Source organism: Clytia hemisphaerica, unplaced genomic scaffold (genome assembly GCF_902728285.1).
Source record: "Clytia hemisphaerica strain Z4C2 unplaced genomic scaffold, Clytia hemisphaerica genome assembly, whole genome shotgun sequence".
NCBI lineage: Eukaryota > Metazoa > Cnidaria > Hydrozoa > Leptothecata > Clytiidae > Clytia > Clytia hemisphaerica.
In genome coordinates this window covers 2,745,830-2,758,214 of record NW_027103528.1, presented here as the reverse complement: position 1 = coordinate 2,758,214, position 12,385 = coordinate 2,745,830, and positions in this window count along the sequence as shown.

Sequence of the window (12,385 nt, the reverse complement as noted above, 5' to 3'; positions counted from 1 at the left end):
GTTAACATTAATTTGACCTCCGAACAGAAACAGCCCCCCCCCCCTAGTACGAATAGGGTTAACTACATTAACCTGATCAATATATCGTGTCCCTTTATTCGATTCACTACCCTGTGTTGATAGATATCAAAAATTTGCATTGTAAGATTCCGAATTTCAGAATTGGATTGAAAATGGAATGAATTAATACAAAAGCTTCTTTTGTGGCTTGACCTTAAAAAAACTGGTAATAGAGAACGAATAAAAAAACTCATAAGGAAAATTTCTACCCTGTCTATTTTTAATCTAGCGCATCTAGATGCTTACCCAATTTCATTTATCCGACAACTTTGGAAGTCTTCAGGCTGCCTTAGATCTTTCTGCTATAGGCAGTATCACACAAATTAGATTCTAGCTCGACTGAAGTTAGGGGGAGTCATTATAAACCACAGGGGAAGTCTAGAAATATTAACTCTAGGGAGTCACACATTACTAGTTTATAAGAGCTGGGGAATCACAATAATCTAGTTTATAATGACTGCATGACTCCCCATGGGGATTTATAATTTAGAGGAGTTGAAATTAGCTGTAACACCGGAGCTACAGTCAATTGCAGCAGTTACAATTCCGGTTAAGGAACATTAAATAAGAAATGAAAGCGTATTTGAAGCCGCATTTATTCCACATTATTTATTTCATCAAATTTTTCAACTACGATTTTTTAGAATCTGGCTATATACCGATAACTAATATTTATACAGAAATGTGCCATGAAAATATCCCTTTTTGCGTGATTTTCTATTGATTGCAAGACATTTATTTCCCATCTCTTCTTTCATTCGGTATTGCTGTTGGCCAGTATGAAAGGAATTATTTTACTTGTGGTCACCAGTGGCGTTGTGGGAAAAATTTTCTGGAGGGGCCAAAGTCAATTTTTTTTAAATGGCGCCCCCCCTCAGTTTTCCAAAGTGGCGCCCCATGCACCAGTTTCAAAACTTTTACTAATTCATTTGCCTAGGCATGATGAGGAAGGGAATATTTAGTGGATAAGAGGAGATATATCTTGATGAATGGAAAAGGGAAAAAATAGAAAAATTTTGAAAATCGACTGCCAAGATACCCTAAATCACTAAATAAAAATAGACAAATGTGACACTTGCTAGAGTGAAAAGAAACTAAAAGAAACAATGTGTAATACGAGCGAAGCGAAAATTGATGTTTTATAATTTCAATATTGTTGTCAGCAAATTGGTCTTGGGGCGCAGTTAGATTTTCATAATGCTATATTGTACACAAAAAAAATTATAAATTAGCTAGATTGGAAAGAAGTTACCAATTAACTTTATTGCGAGCGAAGCGAGCGAAAAATTGCAAGTATTTTAAAATTATCTCTGTAAAATTGGTCCTGGGGCGCAGTTTAAGGCGCATAAAGTATGATTTTTAAGATTGAGTTTAAAAAAATCTCTTTTGGCGCCCCATGCTCCTCAGCGCCCCTGCCTCAACGCCACTGTTGGTCACAAGCTGTATTTTAAAAAACAAAAACATATGATACCAACGATATGTTCACCACTCGCACATACTTGTTGCCTATTTTCTCCAAGATAATGTTACTGGGTATTATTAAATACATTTGAAATGTACACAGTATGCTGATGAGAAATTACGTTGTCTGGCTATGGTGAAACTCGGTCGGTTATGTTCTTCTTCCGACAACATTTTCGTTTAACCAACATAAATCCAAAATAAACCATAGAATTCAAAATTGCATTGCTATTTTGCAACATAAAAAACCAAGTAGACTTTTTGTCATCCTCCTCAAAACCATACAAAATTGGTACCGACATTGATAAGTAAAAGATAGTAGTTAAAAAACATATGACGACCGTCTTAGTTGCTTCTGTGTTACGGCAATTTGCGTTTCGTGAAATTCTAATTGCTATCAAGGTATAAACAATAATACATGCTAGGCTGGAGATCGCCAAAGATATGTAAAGCATATACAGAGAAATATAATCCACCTTTTTTGCAAACCAGACATACAAACAAATACTGCCAGATAAAATCCCAATAAACCATAATGCAAAAATGAAATGCTTTATACGTTGTTTAGTAACTATCAAACGGTGTTTCAAGGGGTTCATTATAGCAAAACCTTTATCCAATGTCATCCCTATAACGTTTAATCCAGATATACTAGCAATAGTCCAATGAATTTCATCGATGATTTGTTGCCATTTGATAAATGTGTCTTCACACTTAAAAAGATCTTCATTCTGATTGATCGTCATTGAGATAAGGGATGCTGCACACGTCAACAAATCAGCTATTGATAGACTGATCAGAAAATTTTCCATATTTAGAATCTTCTTTTTACTTACAATATAAAATATCTGCAAAGCGTTGATAGTAAGCCCCAAAGAAGCAAGTGGAATCTCGAGATTGAGGAGCATCTTTGTTAAGGTGGCTTATCTGGTGGACAAGATACGTGGATGATTTTTTTTTCTAATATGTGAACGTAGTTAAATAAAATCGCAAATCAAAACAAAGAGGATTTTTTTGTTTCTTACTTGAAGAGTTTCTTACATGTCATTGTAAAGCATGTTCCCTATATGTCGGTTTTTTTTGCTCCGCAGAAAAATATCTTGAAAATATGATGTTTCGATGAATTTCAGAATTGGAATATGATATTTCCACAACTTTGAAAATATAGAGCCCAGTGGAAATTTAAATAAGAAACAAATGAAAATTGATTGTGAGTTTGAAGATTAAAAAATAGCCCCTCGACAGTATACACGACAGGAAAATTTTGTGAGTTTTGAGAGGAAAAATGAAAACATTCCTGAGAATAAATTTTGGGATAGGATACAAAAGTAAGTACAAAATATGACCTTTCGCTTACCAGACCCCTTTTTCGAACGCAGTCTTGTATCTGTACGGTACAATATGAAATCAGAGATTTGGAAACGCCGCTGCCGCTCGCTGTTTTCCTATTCTTTCCCTTTGAATTCGGCACCTTTTGAAGAAGCAAGGCCACAGATATCTGTAAAGCCCAAAGGGCTAGATAGGCAACTTTAAGCTTTCTCCAGCAAAAAAAAGTGAAGCTAAAATTTGACTTTTTAGATTTCGTGCCGATGGATAGGATCTAGCATTTTAATTGTTTTCGGAGCGCGAGATCAAAAAAAAGTAGGCAGCAAACGCTATTTCACATCTCTCAGACCGGTGAAATTGCATATTTTAGTCACGTGACTTTGGTAGGAAATCCTTCCAAACCTAAGCTTCACTTTTCGATAAAAGCCGCAAATCTAGCCCTTCGGGCTTTACAGATCTGTGAGCAAGGCTGTAGAATAGTTGAGCAAGAAGGAAGGCCGAAACAAAATGGCGTTACGTACAGGTTAACCAATGTTCAAGAAAAAAGTCCTTGAATAAAGCTTTCCAGTGAGTTCTTTTTGAAAAAGAGACTGGGGAGTGAATCTTTGATCATCTGGGGGTTTCCCCTAAGAAAATCGAGGAAAATCATCCTATATTCTGGAAGTAAAGATGGCGGACATTAGGCATGCTTGAAATTTTGAAAAATTGGGACCAATTTCTTTCTAGCTTGTATTGCTCGGAATGAATTTTTTGTGTTGCAGACATAATTTTTATGGGTAGTAGGAAGGTTGATTGTGACCACCTATGCCTTAGTTTTCCTGGGCACTTTCTAAAACTTCTCGGCATTTTGATTTAAGATGGGCAAAATCGATTGATAATTTTGTTGTTTTTTTCAACTTTTAGATGAAAAAAATAATGTGTAATCTTAGAAAAACTTCCTCCATGGTAATGGATTTGAGATTCAGTAAGTATACTTGATTTCCTCTGTGGTACTTTTAGCTTTATCTAGGGAAACCATTGACTTTTGGGTTTGAAGTTTCAAGTTTCGGCTAACAAAAATATTGTAAAGTTCAAATAACTTCGACATGTGATATTTATAAAGTCTGACTATTGATGGGCCATGATTTTGACCGGTCAGTGGATTGACTCACAAGGCTTGGACAATTTTGCAGCCAAAACATGATTTCATCGGTGGACTTTACAGTCTGTGTTAGGGTAATTCATGCAGATTATTGCTTATACAAAAACAAAAAAGCCCTAGTTTTACAGTAGGTTTTCATTTTATATATTTTCAGGGCTAGTTATCGTCATTTTCTCTATGAAATACTGTTTATAACAACACTACCCAGAAAAACCATTCCACAGAAAGTTAAGTATGGGTCATCCAAGCACTGGTGCAATGAAGCAAAGACTGACTCAGGATGACTCAACATTTTGCATTTTGTCCGTTACGTTAAGGCATCGAAAAGTCTGCTAAAAAATGAAATTAAACCTGCAGAAACAATATTAGGTGCATTATTTAGCTTGACCAAAACAGAATGGAATTAAATATATGCAGAGGATGTTAACGACCCACGGCATGGCCCGAACATGTTCGGGCCTCTTGATTAATACTTTTTTAAAAATGGCCCGCGCGGGCCCGCGCAGTTTCGGACCATTTCATTTTCACTGGAGAGATTCTTTGATCTTAGGAGGTCATCACTGTGAAGAAATTTCACTAAAATATTTATTCAATATAAAGTTATGATACAAAGTTGATAAGTGATTTACCCCAAAAAACAGCAGAAAACAGCAGAAAACAGCAGAAATCAGCGTTTTTAGACTTTAATCAGCTTATAATTTTGTTTGATATCTTTTGACTGAATGATTATTTTAGAGAAATTTTTTCACAGTGATGACGTTCGATGATCAAGAATTCACTTCAGTGAAAATGATAGTTATAGCATTTTTCTACAAGACCTTCATTTTTTCTTCTTCATTTTCATCTTCATTTTTAGAATTTTTTTAACCATTTTTTTATGTCAAATTGTTCCACTCACTAATATCTTTCCAATGATACTAAATTTATAAAGATTGAAGATTCATTCAAAAGTTATAGGTCAATGAAAAAAGAGTGCACACTTATCGTGAATAGACTTTAGAATTGATATCATGAATTATCATCGCTTCTTTTTTCTTTCTTTCTTTTGAGCTCTATTTTTGTCCTGTTTCCAATTTGTTCTAATACCCAACATCACTACCCGGCCTCCATGATATTGTTTCTTAGAAACTCTAGTCCAAGAAATAACCAAAAATTATCCTAGTTTTACAAGCTTATCATTTTTTGTTTTATAAATGTGAATTTCAATTCTTTTAGCTACAGTATGTATAAATTGATTCGATCATTCTATAAGGAAAATATTTTGGTCAAAGCTGGGAAATTCTCCCCTTCAAGCACAACAACGAAGGCTTGAGAAACACTGCGTTCAAAGTGAAAAGTGCTTATAAAAAATATCAAAATCCGTGATTTAAAAAAAAATTTATTTCACTTTCGATATCAATCACGGCTGCCATTTGTTGTTTGTACTTCTAGTCTTGTGCGCATAACGAATCAAGCGCTCTGATTGGTCCAGAATAAAAACAATCGATCGGCCGCAGACATTTAACTAGAAACGAAAGATTCTACAGCCTAGCTTCAAATAGATGAATAGCGCATTTCTTATCCTCTTTTCCCAAATCTCTGATGAAATACAGCATTTATGTACGCGTTTTTAGCCAATGAGATTGCTCATATTATTCATGCTGATAATAAGACTACAAAACTTTGAGTCAAAATATATAAGTAGGTAAATGAAAAGTACGGTATGTGCGCCCTTAAGGGTACCTTTTTTGGATTTCCAAAGTCCCGCTAATGGTCGGAAAAATCAGAAAATTGAACTTCAGTCCCACTAAGGGTAGGAGAAATAGATTTCAACTTTTTACCCCCAGAAAGATCGAAATTTGGTCAAAATTGGTCAAATTTGTCCCGGTAAGGGTCGTGAAATTCACAAAATGTTCCTTTGTTTTCTCCTTTTTTAGTCCTGGTAAGGGTCCGAGGGTCGGATGTTGGGTGGTACCCTCCCCCCGTCAGCTCGCACCCGGGATTTTATGACTTTATTGTCAACATTAGTCATAAAACCCAGAGCCCAGCTAAAATCACAAAATCTTAAAATACTTAGATCTTTATGAGTAATACTATCATTTCTCTGGTACATTAGCAAATGGATATATACACGTTTTTTCATAAGAACATCTTCGAATATATTTTTATGTTTTTGTTTTAGTATTTTGTGAGTATGAATTTTTGTGTAATTTCCTATAAAAATTTCGATGTTTTAGAGTCTGCGAACCTTTAAAATGTTCTTTACTTGTGTTAATATTTCGGCCATCAAAGCCTTATGTTCTTATATAGTTTGTTCTTATAAAAAACATGTAAAATACATCAATTTTACACATGATTTTGATGCCTTATCAGAGAACTTGGGTAAAACCCACTGGGTGCCAGAGTTTCAAAGAAGCTCCGAAACATCTCAAATCTGAGTCCTAGTGAATAGTGAGTTCCAGCCAAGACAGAAAAAAAATTTATGAGCAAGGTCAACAAAAGGTCCAGCTTTGACATTCCTTTTTTTCCCATACCCACTGAATTTTCTGACTTGAAAAGTCAGCCAGTCCCCAGCCATAAATGATATTGGAATACCAATCCCCATCGAGTTTCAGTCTGTTATTTTTTCACTGGCTGAAAAATTCCTACTGGGTCTGTGAGAAGGGGGTGCTATAGGTTTTATATATAGGTTTTATTTTTCCTTAGAATAGCAATAATCAACCTAACAAGCTTTCAGAGGAGCATAGACAGTCTTTTTTTATCCCATCTATCCAATCTATAAACTTGAAAGTCAAAAGTAAAGGTTTATTTATACGACTCGAAAAATTTTTTTGCGGTGACGACTTGAATGTTTTCATGAAGAAATAGGTGGACTAATTTTTCCTCTTACTTTTTATTACCCTTTGATAGCTGTTGTTGTTTGACAAATTTTTAGATTTTTGTGTTTTATTTTAAGGTGGTAGTCTACTGAGAAATGGAAAAAATCATTTTTTTACTTTTTTTGTAATAACTTTTGAAATATTTAAGATATCTCAGAATGAAACTTTCCACAATGGTAGTACAACTATTCAAAATGCAAAATATGAAAAAAAAATTCTAAAAATAGCACAGACGGGGGTGATACCAACCAGGGGGTTACGTACTATAATTTTCTCAATACAGGTTTTAAAGACTTCTGAAACGTTTTAGCATTTTTTTCCGAGGGTCTGGTCTAATTTTTGAGATTTAAAACCAATGACAGATTTTTTTGAATTTCTTCTTCACTTATCCTCTGCCAAATGGTACAAGAAACAACCCCTGAAAATTTCATGGAGCAAGCACTTGTCAATCCCGAGAAAAACCCGCATAGGCGTTTGCAAACCCCCAGAAACGCGTTTTTGAGAAAATCAAAGAAAAAGACAAAAATAGGTATTATCTTAAGCTGGAAAGCTTTTTTCAAAATATTTCTTCACTGAATACTCATCAAACCAGTCAGGTTTCATAACTTAAAGTAAAACATTTCACAAAATTTGATGAAATATCCTAAAATCAACAAAAACATGTTGGACTAAAGTCATGTAAACATAGCAAAGCTTGCGGTAATCTTGCGATAACATCAAATTTGGGTGAAAACAGCCAAATAAGTGTGCCAAAATGCTCGGTTTATTTACAGTTGATATTTCAAAAAAAATTAATAATTAGTAGTTACAATAAGATTAAGAATAATTTATGCGGAACAAGAAATACGCGTTTTTTTTTAACATAGGCTTTGAGATGGCCGAAATGTCAAAAACAAGTTAAAAACATTTTAAGGCTTTGCCATTTCTTAGGAAAATTGACTAAAATGAAAATAAGAACATGTTAAGGAACATATTTCTAGGCCATAAATCTAAAAAAGTTAAGAATATCCAAAGGCTTCATAAAATTAAGGATAAGCAACCTGTAGGGTAAACCATATATTATTGATTTTGATGTTCCTTTTGTTTACAACTTAGTCAATCTAGATGTTTGAAAATCATAAAATCATCATAAAATTTACAAAGAACATATGCGCTGCCTTCCGATTTTGGAATCTAATTGGTAATTCAGGAACATCAGAATAAGAAAAATAATTTACCGACTAAATGTATCCAGGCTAGAGATAACTAACTTCTTTTAGCTTTTCCTAGTTTTAATTATTTTCTTGAGAAAGGAAAAAGCGCTCCCATCAATTTAAATTTTTCTCCGTAATCAAAAGAAATCTAGTGTCGTGAAAATTTACTGCAATCAAATTAGACACAAATATTAAAAGCTTACATAAAGGTTTTAAAATAAGAGTGGTATCGTTTGCTTACTCAGCAATTTTGATTCAAAAGCTTTTGAACATTGGATTAACACGTTTGTGGAGCAAGATTGGTCACACAAAGAGGAAAAGAAAAACATTTTTTGCTCATATAGCAAAATTTAACAAAAGGCTGACACTGTCCTGATATGAAATATGTGTCTGATATAAAACGGGAACACTTATGTAAAACAATAAAACCTTTAAAGTAGGATTTGATAAATCAGTTAAGTTATATCTATTAGCTATGGTTTGCATCACCAAAGACAGTGCTCGACATAAAGTGTTTATGTAATATATAATTTTGAACTGAATTTAATAAAGAAAAATCATCAAATAAAGCTTTGTTATTCTTTCAATTTAACCAAACCATTTATCATTCAAACAAACCAAACCAAATTCATTCATACCGTACAGTGTTGGTATATTTTAATCGACTGTTATTTCAAAAATTCGTCTCGGTAAAATTTTCTAATCGATGCAAGCCAATCCCCGTTTTCTGTCATGTGATGTTTCACATAATTCACCTGAAAGGCCGTTGCTAATTGACTTGCCATTTCCGGGTGCTTTTTTCTGATAGCTGGCATAATCATGGTCTCAAAAAGCTTTCTTTTAGCAGCCATGGTTGGCTCATCTAAATCGCCAAATCGGATCTCGCTAATGAAATTTGATATCATGCGACACGCATGCTTGAAGATTTCATCGTCGTCTTTATCCGTCTGAAATAGAAGAGAAATAAGTTTGTCCACATTTGCTTGGATCAGCTCTCTCATACAATCTTTCTCAAGTTGCATAGAGGAATCTTGCAGCTGGCGTTCAAGGACTTTGACCTTCTCATTAAGCTTAATATTGAACCGATATTTAACTGAATCTTTTGTGTTAGCCTTTTTCTCTTTTTCGGTTCGAGGGCGTTTTCCCTCATTTTTTGTCAAAGGTGTAGTTTGGTTGTCGCTGGGATCCTGGACAATAGCTGTGGCCATATATGGTCTTGAATCAGTTGAAATGTTTTGTGTAAACACATGATCGTTGGCCTGTTGGGTTCTCTCATAGGGTTTAGACTTTCCTCTTTTAGTGCGATTCCGTCGCTTTTTTGGTCTAGGTACTAACCGGACATCTTCATTCTTGATATTTTCTAACCCTTCACTGTCAGACGAAAGTTCAGTGCCGTGATCACTTTCAACAGCTTCATTCTTTCTTTTTGTTATCAGAATGTTTCCATCGATAGTTTTGTCACCATCTTCATTTTCTGTAAGAAGGTCAGAAAGAACCTTCTCACAAGAAGCCTTCAAGTTATCTGCAATTCTTCCAACAACAATTGTTTCCTCTTCGACAGTATCTGATTGAGCTTGATAAAAGTGGACGTCTTGGCCATTACTCTCAACGATTTCTTCAACCATGTTGGCAAGTTTTGCTACATTATCATCACCTTGTTTTCTTGGCAACGATTCCATCGGAGGGCTGACGTTACTTCTTGCAGAAACAGGCTCTTCTTGTAAATGCTGACTCAAGATTTCTAAGTAAGCATCCATCAACAAACTACTAGCTACCGAAAGTGTTTGCTGGTCCAATTCGATGTCTCCAAGCTGCGGTGCTGAGACATCCATTGCATCATAATCTGCTAATGACTCAATTGGTTGATCTGCTGAAGGGATAACATATCCATCATTAGCCTGATAAGATCGGTTGGGTTCGAACGAAGGTTGCTGGGGAAAGTTTTCAAGAGATATGAGGGATACACCACAAACAGGAGTTCTCAAATAATCGCCAAAGGTTTCAGGTGCTGCATTTGTGACATTCGAGAATTCTGGTTCTTCATCAACAACATAACGAAGTGATGGCGGTGCTAAAAGCCCCCTTGATTCTTTCTTTGTGAATTGGTCATTGGAAGTAAACTCAGTTTGCTCAAGCTTTAGCAATCTTTTCTCAGTTTCGCCATCATTGTACTGAATAGTGAGCCCATCGATATAGTTTGTGTTATTATTGATGTTGATGCATAAGTTCACGGCTGAAAAGGAATGCAAAAGAATCAATTTCACCTTTGTTTCAGTATACCTGGTGTGGCAGACAATTTTCTCTCCAGGTTTTCTTTTAAGGGTTCTAGGAAAAGAATTTCGTACAGCATGCCAGAATAGGCTTTTCCAGAAATAGTCCGTGTCCCCCTGTTGAGGATATTGGATATCCAGGGGGTTAACGATTTTTGTTCAAAAGTGGATATCCAGGTGGTTAAATATCTACAAGGAAGCGGATATCCAGCGGGTTAAGTGTCTTTTCAACTAAAACATACGATATCCGGGGGAGCATCTTTATAAGAGATGATATCCAGGGGGTTGAGCATACTTTTAAGAGTGGATATCCAGGGATCTTTACTAATAAAGTAAGATATCCAGGGGGGTTCGATACTTCAAAAAATCAAAATCCTCAACAGTAGGGGTAAATTTTTTTTCTTGAAAAGCCCAATTTCGCACGAAACATATTTCATAATTTGAAAGACAGTTGAAATATTAAGGAGGTTATTATTACTGCCCAAGTAAAGAAGCCCTGGTAAACCTGGAAAATTCAGGGGGTGTATCTCGGTGTATCTAATACTTCGATGGCGGTTTGGCGGGCATCCACGCTAAAACTCCAAATGAGAGTGTGAGCTTCCCATCGGAAAACAATTGTAGCCACCTAGGCTGTGCCAACGTCCAGAACCAGGCTCAAAATGAGCTTCTCATTATAACAGCTGAGATCCTGATCCCCTTATATATAGATTCATCTATAACTGGAAATAACTCTGAAGCAAAAGGTTTCCGGGACATCTCAAAAACTATTTATTGCGATTCTAACGGTATTTTGAAGTCAAATTCTATTACAACCTGCCACATTCGTGTATTTTATATACAGATCAACCAACTGAAAAAAGCCATGTTTCCATTTAAGACTATGTTTTTAGGTTTTTATTGAAGATTTGTATGGAAGCCGAGAAAGGTCAGTGCGTGGAAATCTTTAAACCTGTCGCGATCTTTTTGAAACCGTTGCAATCTTTTTCAAGTTATTGCGGTCTTTTTCAAACGCAATAGCTTCTGGAAAAGCAACAACTTGAAAAATATCGCGACAAGTTTTAACGCACTGATCCTGACGTTGCTCTGATAGATTTGGCCCTAAGTTGGACTATTATAACTAAACTAGCCATAACTTTCATTTAGGTGCCACCGCAGCAAAACGAACACATAGAGTTGAATTTACGCTCAAAAGGAATGACCTTAGCCCTACAGTAATTTTTGTTAAGAGTGACCTCTTATCTGAGACAAAATTCTTTCAAATGCTAACAAATGTGTCAAGGGAGTGATTTACAGTCTACTTAGAGTGACATCCGTGCCTTGTCTTACACGTTTTTTATAAGAACAATTTCATAAGAATACGAGGCTGAAATTTGGCCAAAACCTAAGAACAAATTAAGAAGAATCTGAACCTCAGATTTCAGAAATTACTAAGAAGTACATGTTTCCATTTTAATTAATATTGACATTTAAGGCTGAAAAACTCATATAAATTTAAGAGCAGCCCAGCCAGAATCATATGACTTACACGTTTTTTTTTTTATTAGAACACCTAAAATTTGGCTGAGCCTGGATGTGCTTATTTTTTTAGCAATTTTCAGCCTAAAATGTTCTTAAATGCGTTCTTAATTTTTCGGACTACTTTAAATCGACAACATCATGCAAAATAAAGAGCACTTAAAGTTGGTAAAATTTGGACACTATTGACTCTCGATTTTAGAAAATCCATCCCTAAGTTTGGTTAAAACTGCTTGAAAAGAGGAAAAAATTGTAGTTTCTTGTCATATTTTTCCAAACTGAGGTTGGGCAGGTTCTTACGATGTTCTTAATTTTTCGACGAATTTCAGCCTAAATGTTCTTATAAACTGGGTTCTAATAAAGAAAAAAACGTGTACTGGTTTTTCCTATAAAAAGCGTATATATCTGAAGATACTGCTCTTCATATGTTATTTACCATGGACCATATCTGCCATTTTTCAAAATGTATCTCACTTTTTGTGAAGAAAGGTTTAAAGACTCAAAAGCTCAAATTTTGTTTCATTTCTACTACAAAAAGGTGTTATTTTAAGGAAAGCAAAA